The following is a 21818-nucleotide window of genomic DNA, read 5'->3' as shown; positions in this document are numbered from 1 at the left end:
CTGGACACCTAATGGAGTCTCGGTAGCCATAACAAAGTGAGCAACACATGGAGACGGAGCAAAACTGTACCTTTATGCAGAGATATTATGTTGGGAGTGAGCAATAGACTTTTTTCCTGTGTCCCTGAATATGATATCATCTTTACTCCTACTGGATAAACATGCTTTTTTCTTAGTGTGGTAGAGATGATGGATAAAGTGGTACAACGAGTCGCCTTTCAACAATTTGGGCAAGACAATTTGTGTGAATGGGCAAGAAAAACATGTGATTAAAAAAAGGCCCTGCACTCTATGAATGTGTGAGTGAATGCACAGTATAACTTTAGACCATTTATATGAATATATTATATTAGAAATATATTATATATAAAAAAAAACAAAAAACAAAGCTGGGCTCTTAAAATACATTTAAATGATAGTTTTAGTGTGAATGAATTGTTACTAAATCAAGTTCCTTACTTTTTTGAAACAAAAGAGAAACTGATCTGTGGTAAAAAGCTGTTTATAAGCCACACTAAAGCCTTAAACATGTCTGTCTGGACTTTAATATGCTTATTTTAACCATACAAAATGGCCAGAAAATCCGAATCAGAATAGCAGAATAAAACACCATGAACAACAGCGTTTGAACGTTACATGAATCTCCGCGAGTGGTTGGCCGATTTAGAACCAATAGAATGACGCTGTTATCCCCAGAATGAGATTGACAGCACTGTCAGCCAATCAGAATCAGCAGAACGCCAGCGGACAGGTACTGCTTCCCCCAAGGTCCTAATGTGCTTTATAGACGCCCGGAAGGATTTGAGTGTAACACACAAAGTCCGTCTGACTACATCCGGCGTTGTTTTTGCTGAAATATCAACTTTTCACGGAGAAACATCAAAGGTAAGAGTCATTTTGCAGTAGTTGTTCGGTAAAGCGTTGTCTGTTGTCTTTATTTTTTGGCTTTTACCTCTGTGGTGCTTTGAGTAGATATCCTCAGAAACCGCGCAGTCTCTGCTTCATTCAAGGTCTATGTTGTGTGTTCTGGATAATATGTCATAGTGTTAGATCCAGAAAAGTTGCCGTGTGAAGTTTGATATGTAGTAATTCATTTAGTCGTTATTTGAGCCGTGTTTGCCACATTAAATGTGTCACTGTTTAAATTGATGTGCAAAATCACTATATTCTTTCACGTTTAGTGGAGTATTCCACTATTATTCACTAAGTGCTTATCTGGGTCTCCCAGTTGGGGGAAGTTGGGGTTTAAAGGAGTAGTCTACATAGCTCCTGATGGCTGTGCCGGCTGTGTGTGTGCATGGCTATGACAGATGTGTGATACAAAATGCAGTGCACGTAAATGAAAGTGTGAGTGAATAAGTGGTAGGCAGCTTTGAGTGGTCATCAAGCCTAGAAAAGTGCAACATAAATACAGACCATAATAGCAAAGAAAAGGGCTTCCTATCTATTAATGGCTTCCTACTGTATACTGTCAGCTATTTTATCATTACAGTACGTTAAATATAATTTCCTGCTCAACATCTGTACTTGAAACAAGGGCATTAGACTGGTGTGGAAGCTTTGTGAGTGGCAGAGAAGTACAGTTGTTATGTATGTGTATATATATATATATATATGTACAGTGTGTAGATTAAAAACAAACCTTTACATCATGTTCTATAAAATATTAATTTCAAGTTTCTGTATGCAGTTTCCTCTTATCCCTGTGAAATCATAATCATCCAACATATTACATTTGAAGATATCAAAATAGTTATTGTTGAATTAAGAGAATCATTAACACTTTTTGTTGACAAACTTCAAGGAGGAAAAAAAAGAGAGAGATATTGAGTGCTGGTAGGGAGATCGTTTGGTTAGATCTATGTAAACTTGCTGTAGTTTTACATATTTAAGTAAAAAGTTCCTGATAGATATATGGTGCTGTAAAATGACATTTAATCCATGCAGAGTACTGACCAATTCGTATTCGTAAGGCGAACAGAAACTTAGATTTCTAAAGCATAGCCTCTAGATTTCACTTTTAACTAGCAGCATTATTATTATGCTCCTTTTGTGAAAGTGAGTCGACCAGCACAGCAGGGAGTTATCTGTTTCCAATTAAAAAAAAGTGGGCTCTTACCATTTATTGCAGAATGGAAAACAGATGTTGTCCAAACTCGGGCTGCACGATCCACAAAATAAAAAAAAATTGAAATAATGGTGATCGGCAAGCTGGTAGATGTTTATGGTAAATGTGACAAAAAGTGCGGAAATCACACACTTTGTGCAACATGAGAAACTGCTTCAAGATGAACTGTATGACTTGTTTCAAGGCCTGTGTTTAACAGAGAACACAAATTAGTCACAGAGCAGAGTTTCCTCGTTTATAATCAAAAGACATAAAACCCATTTAGCAAGCCAAACACAGTGGAAAGACTGATGAGGCCCCAGCATTCTGATGAAAACTGCCTCTGCAGATGTTTAGAGAAGTCTCTCACTTAAGCAAACACAAATCACATTAAACAAAAATAAATGCCAACATACAAAAGCCACCAGGCAGCATAGCACCAGGAATAATCAATAAAAAGCACATTGTTCAATTATCTGTTAATAAAACTGGACAAACTATTATTACTTAAGGATACTAGAGGATCATGTTAACAATGTTCCACATCTTAAGACAATGCATGCTTAGGCTGGAAAATTAAGTTTATGAAACAGCAACGCTCTGTTCTGGGTGTATCCTCATGAGTTACTGCACAGGCTGTCATCACTCTAGCAGTGGAGTCAAGATAAAGTTGAATTGGGAGTATCTCCTGACATTTGCACTGTTAATACTGTACAATGATGTACGTCACATTAGTTGTTCTTATATACTTTCCATATGCTTTTGCACATTGTGGCCAAAAAGGTGTCATGAACTTCATTTCTCTTTGTTACAAAGAATGTTGCTGTGAAATCGGAAAATGTCAGCGATTTATGACGAAGTAGCCGGAAGCGAAGAATTCTTCCTAAATGTCAAGAAAACAAGTGGTCAAATAAGTGCCGTTGTATTTACATTTCATTACAATCAGCTCTATGTCTAGTTCGTTCAGTATCAGCCGTTTATCGCAGATCGTCTGATGCATATTCAGCTTTAATTGATCTCTATGGGACCAACACAGGATAGGTTTTTTTCCCCCACTGTGGTGAGTGAGACACTGATTGGATAAATGCAGCAAAATCATCACTTCCAGGGTGTTTTTTATGATACAAACAGCGGTGTCTTTGCATTAAGGGCCGGTGGGGCCGTGCACCACCAGAGGGTGCTGTTGTGCAGGGGAGGATTATAAGCTTTTATGTTTTCCTGTGTCAAAAATGTCGTGGAGCACAAGTTAATAATTAATTCAACGTTGTCCCCAAAGAAATTTTCATTTGATGAGCGCAATTTCCACTGTAGACACATCGTGTAGTTGTTTGTGAATAGTTGCTTGTGCCGGATGCTGTGGTGTTGTGTATTACTGAACTGTTGTGCGTGCATGCGCGTGTACAGCGCACGCTTCTGTTTCGGCAGTGGGGCCAGAAGTTCAGGGACCCAGAGCGCTTCTCATTGGTTGATTTGAAGCAAGGGCAGCACTGGTTTGCGCACATGAAGGGCCGCAGAGCGTCATTCCTCTTCAAGAAGTAAGCGGTCAGTCTAATTTATTTTTATTCTAACTTGTAATTGATAATGTAGTTTACATATTGTTTGAATTATAGTGGAATTTCTATAATGCGTAACTAGCGATAGTGTGTGGTGGCTTTGTATACGAGGTGTGCGCCTTTCATGCCATGGGTCGTGCATTGTTGTTATTGTTGTCACATTGTTTTTTCGATCTTGAGATTTTGAACTCTGCCATTTGGTGGTGCTATTGATATGATATTATATGTCATCAGATTGGCATTGTTTGTGTGATGGCATTGTTCAGCTGCAATTTTGTGTCAAATGTGCTGTGGTCCCCTCTCTCACTTGCTACTGTGTTTTTGATGTGGGGGTATGAGAGTAATATGTGCTATTTCTGGATTGCATTATAAGAAACGCCACTGGATACAAATAAGAATTTATGTGGGTCTGAAATTAGCTTCCGCTGAATTTCGATGACTGATGTCAGCCTATGCTAATTTCCAAGATACCTTCTCTTAAAGATGAACATTTTATAATCATTTGCCATCGGATATTTAAAATTATTTGTCATTTTATTCTCGTAATTTTGTGTAATCTTACAAGTCAAAGCCTCAGTGAAAACCGTCACACATCTGCAACAACACATTAATGGTGATAAATGTTTGCAGTTCACTCTCTTGTGTTTCGGGGGGGGGGGGGGGGGGGGGTTCCGAGTACCCTCCCCCACACTCACCCCCTCACCCCCTTACCCCCTCACCCCGTCTGCCACACACAATCTCTTCTCACAGAGGATTCTTTGTGTAACAGGAAGCAGCGTGAAAAGAGGGAAGAAACAGCAGAGGAATGAGTTTGTTCCATTTTTCCTCTCTCTCTCTCTCTCTCTCTCTCTCTCGTCGATCCTGCCGAAACAGAAAATAATCCTTGGATGGAGAGCGATGTTTGTAAACCGTCTATTAATCCCTCAACATTACAGTCCATGTCTCTGTTTGTCTCTCCACCTCTTAGTCAGATTTTGATTTACCTTCTCATGCAACACAACCCCTGGGTTCTTTTTCAGAAGGAAAGAAAACATGACATTTTGAAGACTTATTAGCAATTATCCAGATTTACAGCAGTCACTCTTTCACTCGACACAATGTTGGCATTTATTTTCTTGTTTTCTATTCCGCGGTTGTTATTGACTCTCTTCCCTCTTGCTGTTTTTTACTCCACAATATCTGTGTCTCAGTGCTGGTTTTATAGAAAAGCTGGGTCTTTTCCCAGCTGCTTGGGAGGCGCACGGCCTGCAGTGATGTACTGAGAGCAGAGAGTGAGTGGCTGTGATCGCACTCCAAGGTTAAGTGTGATGGTTTAAGGCCAATGAGTCATAGACTCTGAAGTACATTACACATCGTGACAGACTATAAAGTGTTTATAAACACTTGTGAAGTATTAACATTTAACAGAGAAAAGTCATTTGACTTTTACAAGGATTCTTTTTTTTTTTTTTTGACCACACCTAAACCACAAAATGACTCAGCAGGACCAGGGAATTATTATGTAATGATTATTTTATTTTATTTTGTGGATATCATGCTACGTGTCCACAGCTTAATTAATAACAGTCACAGTACCACTCTATGGCTCCATCCACACTGTTTAAAGATAAATTCTGCTCCAGATACGACCACCGACCTTCTTACCCCTGCGTTACATCTGTTTAGAATCTGACAAATTGAGAAGTTTAAACAAACCGTTGACTCTGTTATTGTTTGAAAGATGACCTTTGCTAATCATGTCACAGCTAACCGCATCCATTTCCTGATTGGTTATCATTGACCTCTATGATAAAAAGTTTTATGGAATTAGATTTGTGTCAACAACACTTACACCATTACAACACAGCAAATAAAATATATATATATATATGTATTTTTTTTTGTATAACTTATTTTTTATTAATTTCATAAAATATTGTTTTAATCATTCAAAATAACATATTTTATTATTTGAAAATGCAATATTTTTTCCGCTCCCTCACTCGTTCTTTGCGCTCCCTCACTTGATGTATGCGCTCCCTCACTTGTTCTTTGCGCTCCCTCACTTTATGTTTGCGCTCCCTCACTTGATGTTTGCGCTCCCTCACCTGTTGTTTGCGCTCCCTCATTTGTTCTATATACAGTGACGCTATACAAATAAAATTGAATTGAATTGTTCTCTGTGCTCCCTGATTTGTTCTTTGCGGCGTGGTTTTTTGTTTGTGGGTGGGCCTTAGGAAGCTGCCTGCCTATTGGCTACTGAATTTTGGAGCGACAGCTCAATGGACCGTACATCGTCACGGGCTTGGAGTCGCTGTCCGTCTAGAACTCGTTCCCCGTCGACATCAGAAATTTCTTTTTTTGGTATCTATCGTTTATAATCTGACAAACTTTAGCTATTTAGAAGTACTTTGTCGGATGTTGTTGGGGAAATCTTTTGCTTCTTAAAAAGTGTTGTTTGCTTTGTGAGTAGTCTAATTCCATACAGTTTCACCTCATTGTTGGTCTCATACAGAAATCCTCTTACTGTTCACTATTGTTGTTTTTTGTCAGTAGTACTTACTTAAAGTAAGCAAACCGCGTCAGTGAAAATCTGCTTCCTAAGTGCATGCCCAGTAGAAATGCAAAAGCATGATTGTAGGCTGCACAGTGCCCATTTCTCCCTTCTTTCAACTTGAAAGGACTACAGTTGTTGCTGTTGATGCTTGTCTCTGTGTGAAACACATTAAACTGGCATTGTTTAAGTGTGTAATCGAATATAAAGCACAGCAGCTCTGATCCAGGATTTGTTCTGTGATCCGATCCTGTGTGGCTTTTTCAGATTTCAGCCATCACCGTCCAACACCAACATGTTCTGGGCAAAGTAACTGCTCTCTCTTTTATATAGCTGGACTGTAGAATACTCTCTTCATGCCCATTTCCTTTCATTCTCCTCACAGTTTCCCTTACACTGATACCCTAGCACTGAGACCAGACCAAGTGATGCCAGGCTACCTCACAGTCTCGTTTTTTCTATTCCACTAAGCCTGACACTGATCTTCCTAAGTAATTCATCTATAGGACTCGCAAGATGGATGAAAATTTGACATACTGTACATCTTGTCATCTTGAATACGATTGTTTTTCGTTCACTCATCACTCTTCTACCCACTGTTCTTGTCCTTGAAACCATTTTACAGTTTTTCTTTTCTTCTAATGTATCCCTGTTCTGAATCAGCCCGGCTGACCGCGCTGTCATTGCAACCATTTCTACAGTGATGACTTTGGCTGCTTTGTTGTTCAGGAACATATATGCTGCATCGTGAGAATGGCTTCCACATGTTGTACATAGGAGGACAAAGAAGAACAATGGAGGGGGAAAATCAGTTCCCAAATCTTACATTTTAATGCTATGGATTTATGACATTGTAACTGCAGAGGATGAACTGTCTCCAACTTAACGATTTCACTGGCAGCGCTTAACAATTTTTTTCTGTCCTTGGATATGCACGCACTGAGACAGCTGCTTCTGTTGTCTGAGTGCACTGTAGTCACACCTCATGCGATATGTGGTAATTATTTACGCGGTAAATATCACGTCAACACTGTATCATCAGGAAATGAGGCCAAATATAAGGTCACTTTAGCCCCTTTTCCACCTATGGTCCCAGCTCGCCTCGCCTCATAGTATAGTATGCATAGTATTGCTCACTTGGAACCTCGCCAGAGCAGGTACTTTGCTAGTGGACACACAAATTAATCGTGCTGTGCCGAGGCTAGTCAAGCCGGTGGAAACACGATATTTGTTTCATTCATTCTGTAACGTTCACAAACTAAATATATCATTATCATTTCAGTGGCTTTAACTGTGATACTTTGTGACACACCGCTGTATTTTCGTGTTTTATTATAATTTTATTCAATTAAATGTAATATTTACACATACAGCTAAACCAAATATAATATACACATAGCTACAGTAAAATACTGACTTTTACAGGAAAAATGCTGCTAAGGAACTTGGATTTACAACAAACGACTACCAATTTACAGTGATACAGAAGCCTGCTAAGAAAGTAAAATATCCAGGACACAGTGATTTACAGGGAATAATATAGACACAGCAATTTGCGGTGAAAGTAATGCCACTACTAGCCAGTATCTTACTGTCAAATATGTTACAGTGTGTAGTGTAATTTACAGGCACAATCACATCATAAATAAAAGGAATTCACTTGGAACCCCAGTGTGCCTGTTTTTCTTACAGCAGTGATTCAGCAACACCTTTTTCTTCTTACCCATTATTTTAATGCATGGAGGAAAAAAGAACAAACAAAAAAGCTGGCAGGCACTGAGGTGTAAACCTCTATATGTATGTATGTGCCGCTGGATGGAATATGTATTTATGCCAGGGCTATACTTCAAAGAATCTCAGGGGAATCGTAATTTTTTTTTAACATGTAACGACATGTGGAGTTTGCCTTGGTGCACGCACATTTCATATGATGAGAAAAAACAGCTTTCATGTTCTGTATGAAGGCGATCCAGATGCTGGAACCAAAACAATTTATACTGAACTGTCAACAGAGGCTGGTAAAGTTACTAGACCTCAAAGTGTTCTTGACAAAAAAAGGTTAGCCTCTATTTTACTGTGGCTAATGATGACCCTTTTAAATGAATCCATGATAAGGAGTCGATACTTGACGGGACGTAAATCCTCCGAACTGGACCGTGTTCATGTCATTTCCCCTTTGGGCAATAAAGTGCGTTGGCTACTGAACTTTAAGCTGTTTCTAATCTATTCTTTTGCCTTTCCCATGAGCAAGCAGTGCTGTGAAAACACTTGAGTCACTAGTCATGAAAGCCTGTGCATGCTCAAAGTCGATTACAGATGTTTTTTTAAGTAAGACGTCAACTCTTGAAAGATACATGGAGACAGGCAAAGACAAAGGACTGGTGATGTCATGTGCCTTTATTTATTATACCCCATACCCACAGGTCCAAATGCTTGTTTTGTTTTCACTCATTCACTCCCGAAGTGCCCTAGTAGTCCAGAATAAACCTGGGGTTAAAGCGGTCTAGGCTAGATTATACCCCGAGTATATTGTAGCCTAGGCCGCTTTAACCCCAGAGTATAAATTAGCCTTGGCCAGACTATTCCTCTCTCGTGTAAAGAGGTCTTGATTGTATTTACACGAGAATGACTAATTTGAAAAGTGAATTGGAAGCTAAGTGACTAAAATCTTGAAATAAGACCACAACCCTGAACACATAGACTTTACAAGCGGACAATCCACCACATCCATATCATTGGTTAGTAATTAGAGACTTGTTTTGGATAAATGCATGCAAAGTAGTTGATGACTTCTATATATCCTACATTTTGACTCTGGCCTAGAGTGGTATAGTCTGGTATCGTTTGTCCTAGGACATGTTCCTGTTTTTGTTTGTTAGTATACAGCCATTAACATTAATCTGACCCCATGGTTCTCAAACTTTGCTATGTGCAGCACCAGTGGTACATGAGTTTCCTCTGTTGGTAATTGGAGGAAAATCAGAAATACTGTTTGCATGTTCTCCCTGTGTGTGCATAGGTTTTCTCCGGGTTCTCCGGCTTCCTCCCACTGTACAAAAACATGCAATATGGGGATTAGGTAAATTGGACACTCTAAATTGACCATAGGTGTGAATGTGACCCTCCGGTAGAGGATAAAGCAGTAGATAATGGATGGATGACTTGACTGAGGAATTTTGACTGGAGTGTATAAGAAAGTAAAACAAAAATAAGTAATAAATAAGTAAAATTGAACAATACTAATAATTAAATTACATCTTAATCTAATTTCACTATACCAGTGTGTGAAGTGTCTGTGAGGAAGAGGTGGAAATGTACCTTAAACTACTGGAATCTCAGTGCATCAATCAAAACAACGTGCACCCGTGAGTCACTGTTTTCACTGCATTTACTGTTTGTAGAAATTATGTTTTCCTCTAATTTTCATCACCACTCAAGTCGTAATTCTTTCTGACTTTTTTCCACATTCAAGTGTAATGCAGGGCTGATTTGACATAATGAATGTTAAGCAGAATGATGTTTGACTGCATGACACAGCCAAAGCAGTTAACATGTCACAAACAGTAAGAAGTGCGAAATTAGTAAACAGTGAAAAGTCATTTCTGCCTTAAGGGAAATATATGCTAAGTGGCTCTGGTTATTGCACGGTCAGATTTAATTATTCTGAAGCCTTGAGGCAGTTTAAGTTCAACCCTTACACTTTTCAAAAGTGTACAGTCATATATCTGGTTTGTATTTGCAAATTTATGCCAGAAAAAAAACACATCACCACCAAGAGCTCACATTAACAATTCCTCTCCAAACGCAGGGAACTCTGGAAAACAGCCAGTCGCAATGTTGGCTGCTTTCCGATGTTGGATTATTCCACTATACTATACTTCACATACAGTATTCCCCTTTGAATGTAAAGAAACAGTGACTCAGCTGTGGTTAAATCGAAGTAAAACCCTACACTTTGACCACATGGGACATTTTGATTGATTTCCCACAGAGAGGGGGAGCCTTGCTCAGCAAGAGGTTGCAGGAGCTGGATCATGGTATCCGATCTGTAGCATAAGGCTGATTCAGCAGTGACTCAGGTCACGGCTGTTTAAGTCTTTTCTGATTCATTTTCTCTGAATTAACTCAGAGAGACTTGCTTTCATTACATAGATTACATAACTTAGAAGTCCCGCCGTTTAGTTCACCGCCTGAGCTGTGATGTCTGGACTTGTATAAGTAACATATGAAGATACATATATATATATATATATAACCCTCTTTGTGTTAACTACTGGAAAAGTAAGACCATATTACACTTACCGGCCACTTTATTAGGTACACGTTCAACTTCTCCTCAGGCGTCAATTTAATTCACTACCATCTTAAGTCATTAAGGACAAACATGTCCACTTCCCAAAAAACTGTTCTAAAACATTTCCGATTAATGTTTTTTTCCTGCATACATCTCTTAAACAACTTCAGCCCTGCTCTAAACTACCAAACATTCAGTCATTTTGAGGATTTTAACCCTTGAAATGCCACTTTGATTACTTGATGTCACTGTTGAACCTCATTATTTTGAGTTTCTTTGTGGCATTTAAAGGGTTAAAATCCAGAGACCAAGGGTTCACACAAATCATCCAAACACAGCAGCAAGTGCAGTGCCTTTAGATAGCGTGAATAGAACCTATACTGACAGAATGGTGAAGAATAGTGATTAAAGTGGCTTTAATGTTGATGCCAGCAGAGAATGACCAGACTGATAGAAAGACAACAGTATCACCGAATAACCACTATAACACAGATGGGCCACAGCATCAGAAGATGTCACCAGGTGCCACTCCTTTCACTTTAGACATACTAAATAAAATGTTATGGCAGACAGATATTCAGTCATGGCAACAACAGACAGAAGGTCTATGTTGATGTCAAATCCGTAATACATTTAATATGGAATCAATCAATGCAAACAAAAGAAAACGAAACCTGCACACAAGGGCGTCATTTTTCTTCTGTATAATTTGTCTCTTCCTTCTCTTATGAAGTGTCCTAAAAGTCCTTTGATGCCAACTAATGGATGATGGGTGGAGATTTTTAGTTTTTTAAGACTTGTTGGCGAAAACTGCGGTTTTCTAAACAAACGCTTCTCTGTTGCTCTGCTGCAAATGATTCCACTCAACACTGACCCAATTGTTGGACAGACCGGAGAGGGGGGGGCACATTTGGTACCACTTATTTTTGAGGGGTTCCATATGCTTCCTCAATCGTTTTAGGGCTTCAAGGGAGGACACCTGAGATTTGTCTTCATCTGATAATGTTCTGTGGGAACACTTATGTGATCGGCTTCAAGAACAGAGGAGCTCAAAGCAAACCTTTTTTTTACCAATACAGTCAAATCCATTGCTGCTGCGGTTGTGATGTGTGCAAACAAATAAAATTCACCAACCGCCAACAGGTCCTCGAGGTCTGTCCCTTCCCACTAATGGCCTCAGTCCGTCACCAAGGCAACTACACACTGTTAGTTTTGTAATGCAATGACAGATAAATAGTTTGGTCAGTTCTTTCTGTTGCCCACTTTTATTGTTGTGGTTTGCTCACATCCTGTGCGTTCTCGCTCTTTTTCAGATTCTCATGCAAGCTCACGACCCGCACGCTGGAGCTTGGACGTTACAAAGAGACTTGGCACGGTGAGATTTCTAAACATGAAGAGTCCCAGTCATCCGGGGCATCCTTTTTTTGCATATGACACAAACAGACAAACAAAAACTCAACTCTCTGCAGAAGTGGCACTAATCTGAAGGTTGATGTGAGTCATTGTGACGCAGAAACCAGGACAAATACTCATTACAATACTTACTCTTGTTGTTCTGGCGGGTTTGCTGAAAATACAGGAACATAGAATAGAAATGGATGATGGCCAAATGTAGTGGTTTAATGGAAAAGTAAAAAAAAGAAGAGAAGAAAGAACCAAAGCTATTAGCTGTACAGGGTCACAGGTAAGAGGTACAACCTGGACAGAGTAGACAGAAATATCTTAATTTAGACTTTCCAGTTTACCCTAACACAACATCTATGCATACGTAAATGAGATATAAAGCGCAAGGCATTGTGGGTACAACGCAACCAAAACAAATGCACATGTAGAACGACAGCCGGGAGAAACGATAGGATTTAATGCAGCTCCATGTTTTGCTCTTATGTGGAGGAAACAGAAGTTGTTTTGCATTAACCAACAGTTGAGGGAGTTTTCTTGTTCATTGTTTGTCTCGTCTTCTCCTTCGGTCATTCTTGATGCAGCGCTGCCTCAGGCGAGGAGGGGAATACGTTATTCAAAAGGTTCGGTTCGTTTCACTGAAGTGCGAAAGTGTGAAAGCAAACTCGGACCGGCTGAATGTTGCAACCCCCAATTGAAGTTAGGTGTGAAAAGGACTTTAAAATGCCATCCATCCTGTTTAAAATTATAAAATTGGAGTTTGTGAGAAAAGGGGGTTTCCTCGAGTTACATTTTAATGTAAAGCTTTGACTTGAATAATAAATAACCTCGGCACATATTGTCACACAAGTCAGTTTGAGGACATGTCCTCACTTCTTGCACTAAATATGCCCTGAAATTGCAATAATAATATGTGCAACTCCAAACCGCCTTTCTCTGAGGTTTCCTTACACGTTTTGCAGAGCCCCAGATGGCTCATTGTGTGCAGAATTATTTATTTAGTGTCACTACTGTGTGGCTCTTCGAGTGGTCCGCTCGGTCTCTAGCGGTCAAGTCAACAAGAGTGCGAGAACAGGAAACACATCGTTCATCATTAGAGGACTCGCTCTCTTACAGAGCATGGTCTGACCAAGGATGATAATTATTATAATGATAAAATGATACCATGATTCGCACAGTTGAGTATCACTAACTGTTCATTTCATACTCGTTCTTGCTCTGAGTAATAACTGACTGCATGTGAATGATGGGAAGTGAAGGCCAGTACCATACAATTAACCACACTGATGAATGCACACTCACATGAGGATACTGTAAACCAGAGATCTCAAAGTCAAGGCTGCACCTCGATTTTACACAGCTTATTATTGAGTTAAAATGAAAACTCACCTCCTCTTCCCAGAATAATTGTTCAGTGTTATTTTTTTTTAGTTGGTACGCAAGCTTCCCCTGGTGGTACTTAAGTTTTGTGTTTGTTAGTACCGTCATTAGCATTAATGTTTGTAATGGTGCTACTTTTAAAAACTTAGGACAGTGTCCTTTATTGCAACAATCTGATCATCTAACCCTGTGGTTTTCAATCTATGGTACGTGTACCACCAGGCGGGCCTTAGGCAGCTGCCTGCTGATTGGCTACCGTCTGTATGTATGTAACTTTTGTCAGATTATAAAAGTTGGATACCTACACTTATTTTGTCAGATGTCAACGGGGAAAACTTGGGGGAACAAGTTCTAGACGGACAACGACAGTGCTCCAAAACTCAGAAACCAAATTGTCATTTGCAATTTGTGTATTTTGATTTTGGGGTTCATTTCTGTTCATTCAATTCATAACGTTTTGCTTGCTCCGTGAAAAGTGTTGACACAAGTCTAATTCCATAGGTACTGGTAGTACCACTGGAATATTCAATATATTACTTTTAAATGTTGTGAAATATCATAAATAGTGACACTTCTATCACCAACAGCTACTGAATAGTTGTTTTTCCTGTTGTTCCACTTGACCAGACCATACATTCATCCGTCTCCAGGTCATTTGAGTTTGAGACACATGGTGTAAGTTATATATTATGACACATAAGTGTAGAATGTAACACCATTAATGCAATCGGTGTCATGTTAATCGATTAGAACGCTGTGAACTCGGCTGTCTGGAAACATACGTGAAAACAAATCCCCGCCGTGGGATTGACAATGTACATGGGATCAGGGAAATGATGACAAATGATGTGGGAATATAAAATGTGCAGCACCATGTGTTCTCAGCCCATGGTCCCACAGTATATGGTGTCATCTAAGATTCATTGCAAACACCATACGAGCATACTGTATACATTATATACTTGGCATGCAGCTGTACTCTTTATCAATGTCTTCCTCTGTTCTGTGCCTGTGTGTTTTGCCAACAATGTACTTTGCAAAACTCTGTGTGCTCGTAGCTTGTTGTCCTTATCCACTAGAAACATCTCTGGACGTATAATGAAATAGAATATTGGCTGATATTGAATTCATAAACACATTGTAAAAAGCCACATGAAAAGTACATCGTTTTATTACCTTTGTATTATCTTATAACTGCCCCAGTGGCATTTTTAGTGTTCCTGTGGAGCAGGACTTGACTCAGACATATTTCTCTCAGAGTGAAGTTGCAGTTTAGGAAAAAGGAAGTTATGTGAAACATATGGCAAGACTATTGGCCCTTCACTCACTGGAGAATGTTGTTTTTTGTGGTTAAACGAGAGAGGAAATTATTGTTATATATCTTTCTTTCTCAGCTCGTCTTCTCTTCTTTCGTCTGTTCAAATTGTGGCATTGTGGTGATTTCCTCCTCTGTTTGGTCTTTGTGAATGGAAACAGTGCAGCATTATTTGTATTCGATGTCCTGAATCTGAAAACAGGACAGGCAATACTATCACACCTAACAGAGGGAGTGTTTGTGTGTATACAGCAGCAGCAGTGCGGGGGCAGGCGGGTGGGGGGAAGAAGTTTTTATCCTTTATTAACTGTTGACTGTAAACTGCAAATCAGACTCTCAGTGACCCTGACAAATACAGGATCATCTCATGGAATATGGCACTTTTATCAGTCCGATTTGTGATCAAATCACAGTGTCATTGCTTTTGTAAAGTGTCCACGAAACACGAGGCTAATCGACAAACAAAAGATGGATTTGGAGAGTGATGGCAGGAAAATACTCCCCCACAGATAAGGTCAGCGCATCAGCTACATGACTGCAATAGCAGGGTGCAACACAGACACAGAGAGTGGGAAAGAGAAAGAGAAATAACATTTTTATTTAATATTTTTATGTTTTTTTTTATTTTACAGGACACTAGCAATCGAACCGTAGTCGCTGCATGCAGCTGCAACAATCAAAGGCCTTTCATCATCATCTTAAGTGTGAGTATACATTTCTTAAAAGGTTTTTATAAGAGGGTACGTGCAACCCCGACTACTCTCTACAAGACACAGAGGGGGAAGTGCAAGAGAAAAACGTGCAAATACTCCCATAATCTCACATCACATGGATAAGGGAGGAGTTTCGCTCCCGCAAAATCATGAGGGACTGCAATGTGATTCCCTCACTGTTTCATACATACATAGCATGTACAGTACATGTACAGTGTTTTACAAGCCTGTGTGGACACAGCTGAGGCCTCGGCTCAGAGCAGGAGGCAGTTTTATTAGTGATGTGAGAGTTTGACTGAACATGTCAAACATGTGCATTCAGTTACCTTTGTACAGAGTTGTACAAAGAGTCGTTAAACTCTAAATAATTAACTTCAAACCTTGTTTAAACAATTTAATTTTAACAGAAATACAGTGTATATCATGTATAATGTGATCGAATCTAGCAAAGTGCTGTAAAAGTAGAATTAGACAACATAAAAACATTTACTCCAGGTACCAATTTGTCATGACGTATCCACGTAATCCAAAATAATCTGAAATAAGCGTCATCTCTGTCCATGAAAAACATTTAAATGCACACAAGTAACGTCCAATTAAATTAAAATGGGTATATTTGACATCCCCAAAACACCAGAATAATAAGCCAGATAAATGTTCGTCTAGAGTGACATTTTGGTCACATCACACTCAAATTCACAAGCCTCCAGTTTGGGGGAAAGTGGGTGAGACATGTTCACATTAAATACCAAATGTTACCCCGAGGAAGTGACTCAGTCACGGTAATTGGAAGCAAACTTCAAAACAAATGCGCAGAGTTCAAAAAGAGAACCTCCCCTGCTTCCTCTGTGGATGTAACAACTCCTTCACACTCCTCAGGCGCAATGTGACTTTCATCCCAATCACACTCCATCTGACATGAAACATGAAAACGCAGTGTTTCTTTTCTTTTCTTTTCTTTTCTTTTCTTTTCTTTTCTTTTCTTTTCTTTTCTTTTCTTTTCTTTTCTTTTCTTTTCTTTTCCTGCTTTATGCTCCATTGAATACCTATTCTAATATCTATGTTACAAAATAACACAGTGTCATATTGTACTGCTGTGACCAACAGGAAAACATTGTTCTTACAAAGGGAAAATAATCAGTGAGTACTTCACTGTCTTTTCCCACGGAAGAGTTTTAGTGCCACATGTAAAAAATAGTCAGAATTCTGACTTTCTTTAATCTCAGAATGCCGACTTTAATCTCAGAATTCTCTCTTTAATCTTAGAATCTCACTTTTTCCTCAGAATTCTCACTTTTTCCTTTAATCTCAGAAATGTTATTTTAATCTCTAAATTCTGACTTTTTCTTTAATCTCAGAATTCTCACTTTAGTCTCATAATTCTGAATTTTTTCTCATAATTCTGAATTTTTTTTCTCATAATTCTGAATTTTTTCTCATAATTCTGACTTTAATCCCAGAATTCGGACTTTCATCTCGTGCTGTTTTTTTTTTTTTTTTTTTTTTTTTTTTTTTTTTTTTTAACATGTGGCCCTAACACTTTCATATCTTCCTACTAAGGGGAAAGAAAGGGGATAAAGTACTGTAAAGAAAGTTGAAAGTTGCAAACCGATGATATTCACAGACACATAAAGTGTTGGTGGAAGTGAAAGCAACAACAAGGATCCACCAAAAACAGAGGAGAAAAAAAAGAATATTCTCTAGAGGATACAAGACTGTCTCTCAACATGACCAAAAACAGCATCTGCAACAACAGTTTAAAGCATGTCGAGGGGGGAAAAAGACATTTCTGTAAGGTTTGCCTGTGTCGTGCAGTGGCGTCGTGACAAATGAGGGGACACTGAGAGGAATCCAGGTGACATTGTTTGGCTGACTGCCTTTTCTCTGCCCACCCAGGGGAGTAATTTCACACTGTTGAGAGGCTCCTGCACACATTTTTCAAACACAGAGAGGAAGCAGCTGGAGTGGATGGAAGAATTTGATTTCCCATGTGTGCAGCTGATGATAGGTCCGGTTTTTGAAAAGTTTTCATGGATTCCAGAAGTGGAGAGTTTTCTGGGAGTAAAAAAAAAAAAAAAGAAAAAAGCTTCACAAGGTGAAATGAACTCTCTCTGGGTAAAAAAGCTGACAAAAGTTTGCCGTGTTAGTCTAAAAATGGATCGCAAAAGAACTTGTCTTTTGATTGTATCCATTTGTGTTGCTCTTCTACTCCTGTTCTCTTTACTCAGACAATGTGAGGAGAGCGGGGAGGGATGAGAAAACACACAGGCAAAAAAAAGAGAAAGAGTCTCTGATATAAGGACGACACAGACCGTGCCTTTTTCTTAGCTCAAGTCTCATATGGATTATCTATAGTTGCGCTTCCATTTTTTGACAGGTCAATTGAGCAGCACTACCTTGTTTTCCACCCTAAGATAGACCACAAAGCAACGGGAAAATAGTTTGTCTGTTATCATCCGAGGCTGCGATAATCTACTGTGCTCAAATATAAAGAACTACTGTCACAGGGAAACAAAGACACAGCATGAGGACAAGAGGCAATCACAAGAATATAAAGCAGCTTTGAAAAAAAGAAAGAAAACCAGTTTTATAAACCAGTGAAAATCAAGCATGGGAGCAGGCATTTCCCACAATTGCATGTAATCCATAATAATCTGAAATGAGCATCATCTGTGTCCAATCATACAGTATTGTTTTAATTGTCAATAATTATTTTTAGCTACCTTGACACTGTTGCTCCCACGCTCATTTATATGTGTCACTATGTGAGGCAACACAGCAGAAGATGATGGTGGAGTAGCTTTAGTAAATGACTTCATTCTGTTCACCAGGGTCAAAGGTCAAACTCATGGTTTGACATAATCATAATGACTGAGGGGTAATTGGGGTCATTTTACTCTCAATAAACATGTCACATGTAGAATAGTGTGCTATCAATACTACTTTGAATTAACTGCGTTGCGTGTTTTAACTTAAAATGTAGACTTAAAATGTTTGTAAAGGAGGTTACATTACATTATTTATGTCTTATTTGTATGTTTTTGAACGTGGGTTCTGTCAAGCAATACTATCAGACCTGACTGAGGGAGTGTTTTAACATTTATCCCATCAAACTTTACTTACTTTACACAGGTGCTTCTTTTGGCTTGTTTCCACCGGCAACAATTACCAAGGAAATGTCTAAATTATCAATATTTAACAGAGGAGTCTGATGTATTTCAGTCCAGTGACTGTGTCAGACGTGCAGCTGCGCCCACATTGAGTAGGTACTATTTCTGTAGTGGAAAACCAACCTAAACCATGGCGTGCTCTGGCGAGTTAAGCAGGGACCATAGTGGAAAAGGGCCATTTGTGTTTGCAGCCGTCTTGGTTTACTTGACCTATATTGCTATTGCCTTCATCCTGACATGAAATTAATTACTTCCTGTGTGCAGTGTGGGAATGTGACACGAGATCTTAACACCGCTACACTGTGAAACTCAGATTATATTATATGCAGAATAAGTGCATGAAGCAAACGATCACATTTTTTGCTTATGGAGGAAAATAAAAACACTCCTGCAGACTAAAATTGCCTGGCATTTTCCTAGACTGGCTCCGTCTTTCGTCATCGTCTGCTTTTGTAATAATTTTATTGCGTCTGTCGTGCAATCCAGTCAAACACACACAGACAGACGGAACACACAAGAAAGTTTAAAGCCTGCTGTGAGCAAAGTTTGCTCCCAGTAAAACAAAATACGAGGCAGGTCAAAAGTCAAAGGCAGTCGGTATCATTCAGTGAAGGCGAAAGAGTGGGAGACTCGGGTCAATATTGACTTTATTCGTGTTTCTTACATTCCTCTGACTTGGTGACCTGAGAAAGACAATGCCAGAACTGCAGAGTCCCCTGGACCTTTTATGTTCCTGTATACACCGTCAACAGTATTTATGAGTAGAGGAAAGACTCGGGAGAGTTCTGTTAAAAAAAAAAAAGGTCAATATACGCTCCTAGAAAAAATATACACACATGCATACTTGTGTATATATATACGGAGGAGTATTAGGGCCAAAAATAAAATAAAACGGCATGAATTCTGCCTTTAATCTTAGAATTCTGACTTCCATCCATCCCTTTTGTACCACTTTATTCTCCAAAGGAGGGTTGTGGGGGGTGCTGTGCCAATCTCACCTGACATAGGCCAATAGGTGGATAATTCTGACTTTAATTTCCGAATTCTAACTTCTATCTCAGACTTTAATCTCAAAATTCAGATTTTAATCTCAGAATTCTGCCTTTTTCTTTAATCTAAGAATTCTGACTTTTTTCTCAGACTTCAATCTCAGAATTCTGACTTTAATCTAAGAATTCTAACTTTTTTTCCTCAGAATTCTGACTTTAATCTCAGAATTTATGCTTTTTTTTTTTTACATGTGGCGCTCGCTTCCATATATATTTGTATTTGTACACACAGAAACGTGTGTTTTTTTTTTCACCCATGCACAGCAACAGGCTTGAGTCATGCTTATCGAAACAGGGCCTTATTGAGCTATGATTGGCTGGTCACATTGACCACAGCACATCATCAATCACTGCCGACTCCAGGTGCCCCAGTTTTTTCCCCCCTCTGCTTATTAGTCTGTGAAGGGCCAATGCCATGATAGATATCACCATAGGGAGATCGTTTATCTGTGCAGGGGGGAGGGAGGCAGGCGCCACCCCACAATTTTAGTAGTAAGATGTAAAAAAACAACAAGGAGGTTTAGAATAACAGTACATGTTATACACTGGGGACTGTTGCCTTGCACTGAGAGTAAGATTGAGTTCATTGCATGAGAAACACACCATTCCACACTAAAGATTATTGGATCCAGCTCCTTTATGACCCATGAAAAGGACACTGCATTTAAAGACCCCTAAAGGAAGATAGATGCAGCGGAGTCATTCAGGACGAGATATCTCCTCTGCCTCATTTGTTGTTCAGCATGCAAGCGTACAGCAGCAGCTGCTGCTGTGGGTAATTAATAAAGTCTAAACACTAGGTGGAGCTGTCTGTACAGTTAATGGACTGACGACAGGGGCTATTTTTCTTAAAACTGCAGTGACAAGTGCATGTTTGAATAGATTACACCCTCCTTCTAAACTTAAACATTTTTAAACAACACGTTTTTATTTATTTATAGTATGAAATTAAAAATGACATATAAAGGCAACAAGCCATATGTAGGAATTAGACCATGGGGGAAAAAATAGTGTATAGAATTTCAACCCTGGAAAAATAAACGTATAAATGCCATTGCAGGACGTTACATTGCATATAAGAAAAATAGATCCTTGCCGTAACTCTGTCACTCAGGTTGTAGGTTAAATACTTCTTTTCAGAGCGTCTCTGCTGCCTTGTGCTTTTCTAAAAGCCCAGCTGCAGAATGTAATTAGGTGCAGTGTAAGGCAGAGAACAGCAGATAGCACCATTGGTCTCATCATAATCACTTGTGTGGCTTCGCCCTCGTCTGCATACAAATGGGATTTGAGCAGAGAGGCGGGTTGAAAAGGGTAGATACATGTGATCACTCTCTTCTCTGACCTCTTACACTTACAATATTGAATCTCCTGTTTCATATTTGCATATCTTTTTAGATAATACACAATTTGATACCTGTTTTCTTACAGGGATACAATTTAGAGCACATCAAAGACAGTCAAAAAATCAAAGTGGGCTCAGTGAATGACATCTGACTGAGGAAACACCCACTGTGCCTTTGCTTTGCATTGCATAGTGTTACACTGTGGTGACTCATTACATAAACACACGTGTGTTGTAACAATGTTGCAAGAAAGTCAGCGTGTGGCTGGTGGTTTTACATAAAAGATGCATAACCAACAGACCCCCCCCCCCCCCACATCACTTTTTTATCCACTGAGTTCAACAGAGTTTTGTCAGACATTTATGGCAAATAGCACAAACCGCTGCAAAATGTGCTCCCACAAACCTGTCGTCCGCGATGCGCTCGGTGTCAAAGGGTTAAATTAAAATTATTCAATATTTTTACCTTAATTACTCTCATGGTTGGAACCTTGACTTTATGGCAAAGTTATGTCTTTCCACATGTTTCAGTGAAATATCACCAAATGTGGCGCTATTTTTTATTGTTGCATTGATCATTTTAGATATTCTTTGGGCACAGACTTGGGAGTGAAATATTCTCTCTTGTTCATTCTGCAGTCCTGAAAAGTGTTACAGTTCTGTCAAGGACTATATCCTTGCTTTTATGTCGTCTCTCAGGTGAACGCACAACAGAGGATACAATTAATGAGCTTAGTTGAAAAGGGAGAAAAAAAAAAGTTGAAATGGACATCAATGAATAGGAAAGAGGGCATGAATAGCATCTTTAGATAGCAGTCGTTTATGTTTGAAAGTGGAAATCCTCTTCCAGTGGAGCTTGCAAATTGAACTGTGGACACAGAGAAAGGAGTGGATTCAAACATTTAAAGTATGGAAATTTTCCTCTCATGTGTCCAATAAATGTCCTGAGGTGCCTCGTCTT

General features: G+C 39.2%; 1 long non-coding RNA gene across 2 annotated transcripts in view; it reads left to right on the top strand.

The window, feature by feature from the left end:
- Window positions 1-775: 775 nt before the first annotated feature.
- The window catches only part of LOC131463885 (uncharacterized), an 87119-nt gene continuing 66076 nt past the window's right edge, over window positions 776-21818 (top strand). For both annotated transcript variants that reach the window (XR_009241123.1, XR_009241124.1), the window contains exons 1-3: window positions 776-885; window positions 11801-11862; window positions 15216-15287. This is a non-coding gene — a long non-coding RNA (uncharacterized LOC131463885). The remainder of the gene's footprint in view (window positions 886-11800; window positions 11863-15215; window positions 15288-21818) is intronic.

This window comes from Solea solea, chromosome 8 (assembly GCF_958295425.1).
Source record: "Solea solea chromosome 8, fSolSol10.1, whole genome shotgun sequence".
NCBI lineage: Eukaryota > Metazoa > Chordata > Actinopteri > Pleuronectiformes > Soleidae > Solea > Solea solea.
Note: the sequence above shows the minus strand (reverse complement) of the source record. Positions and strands in the feature narration are given on the sequence as shown.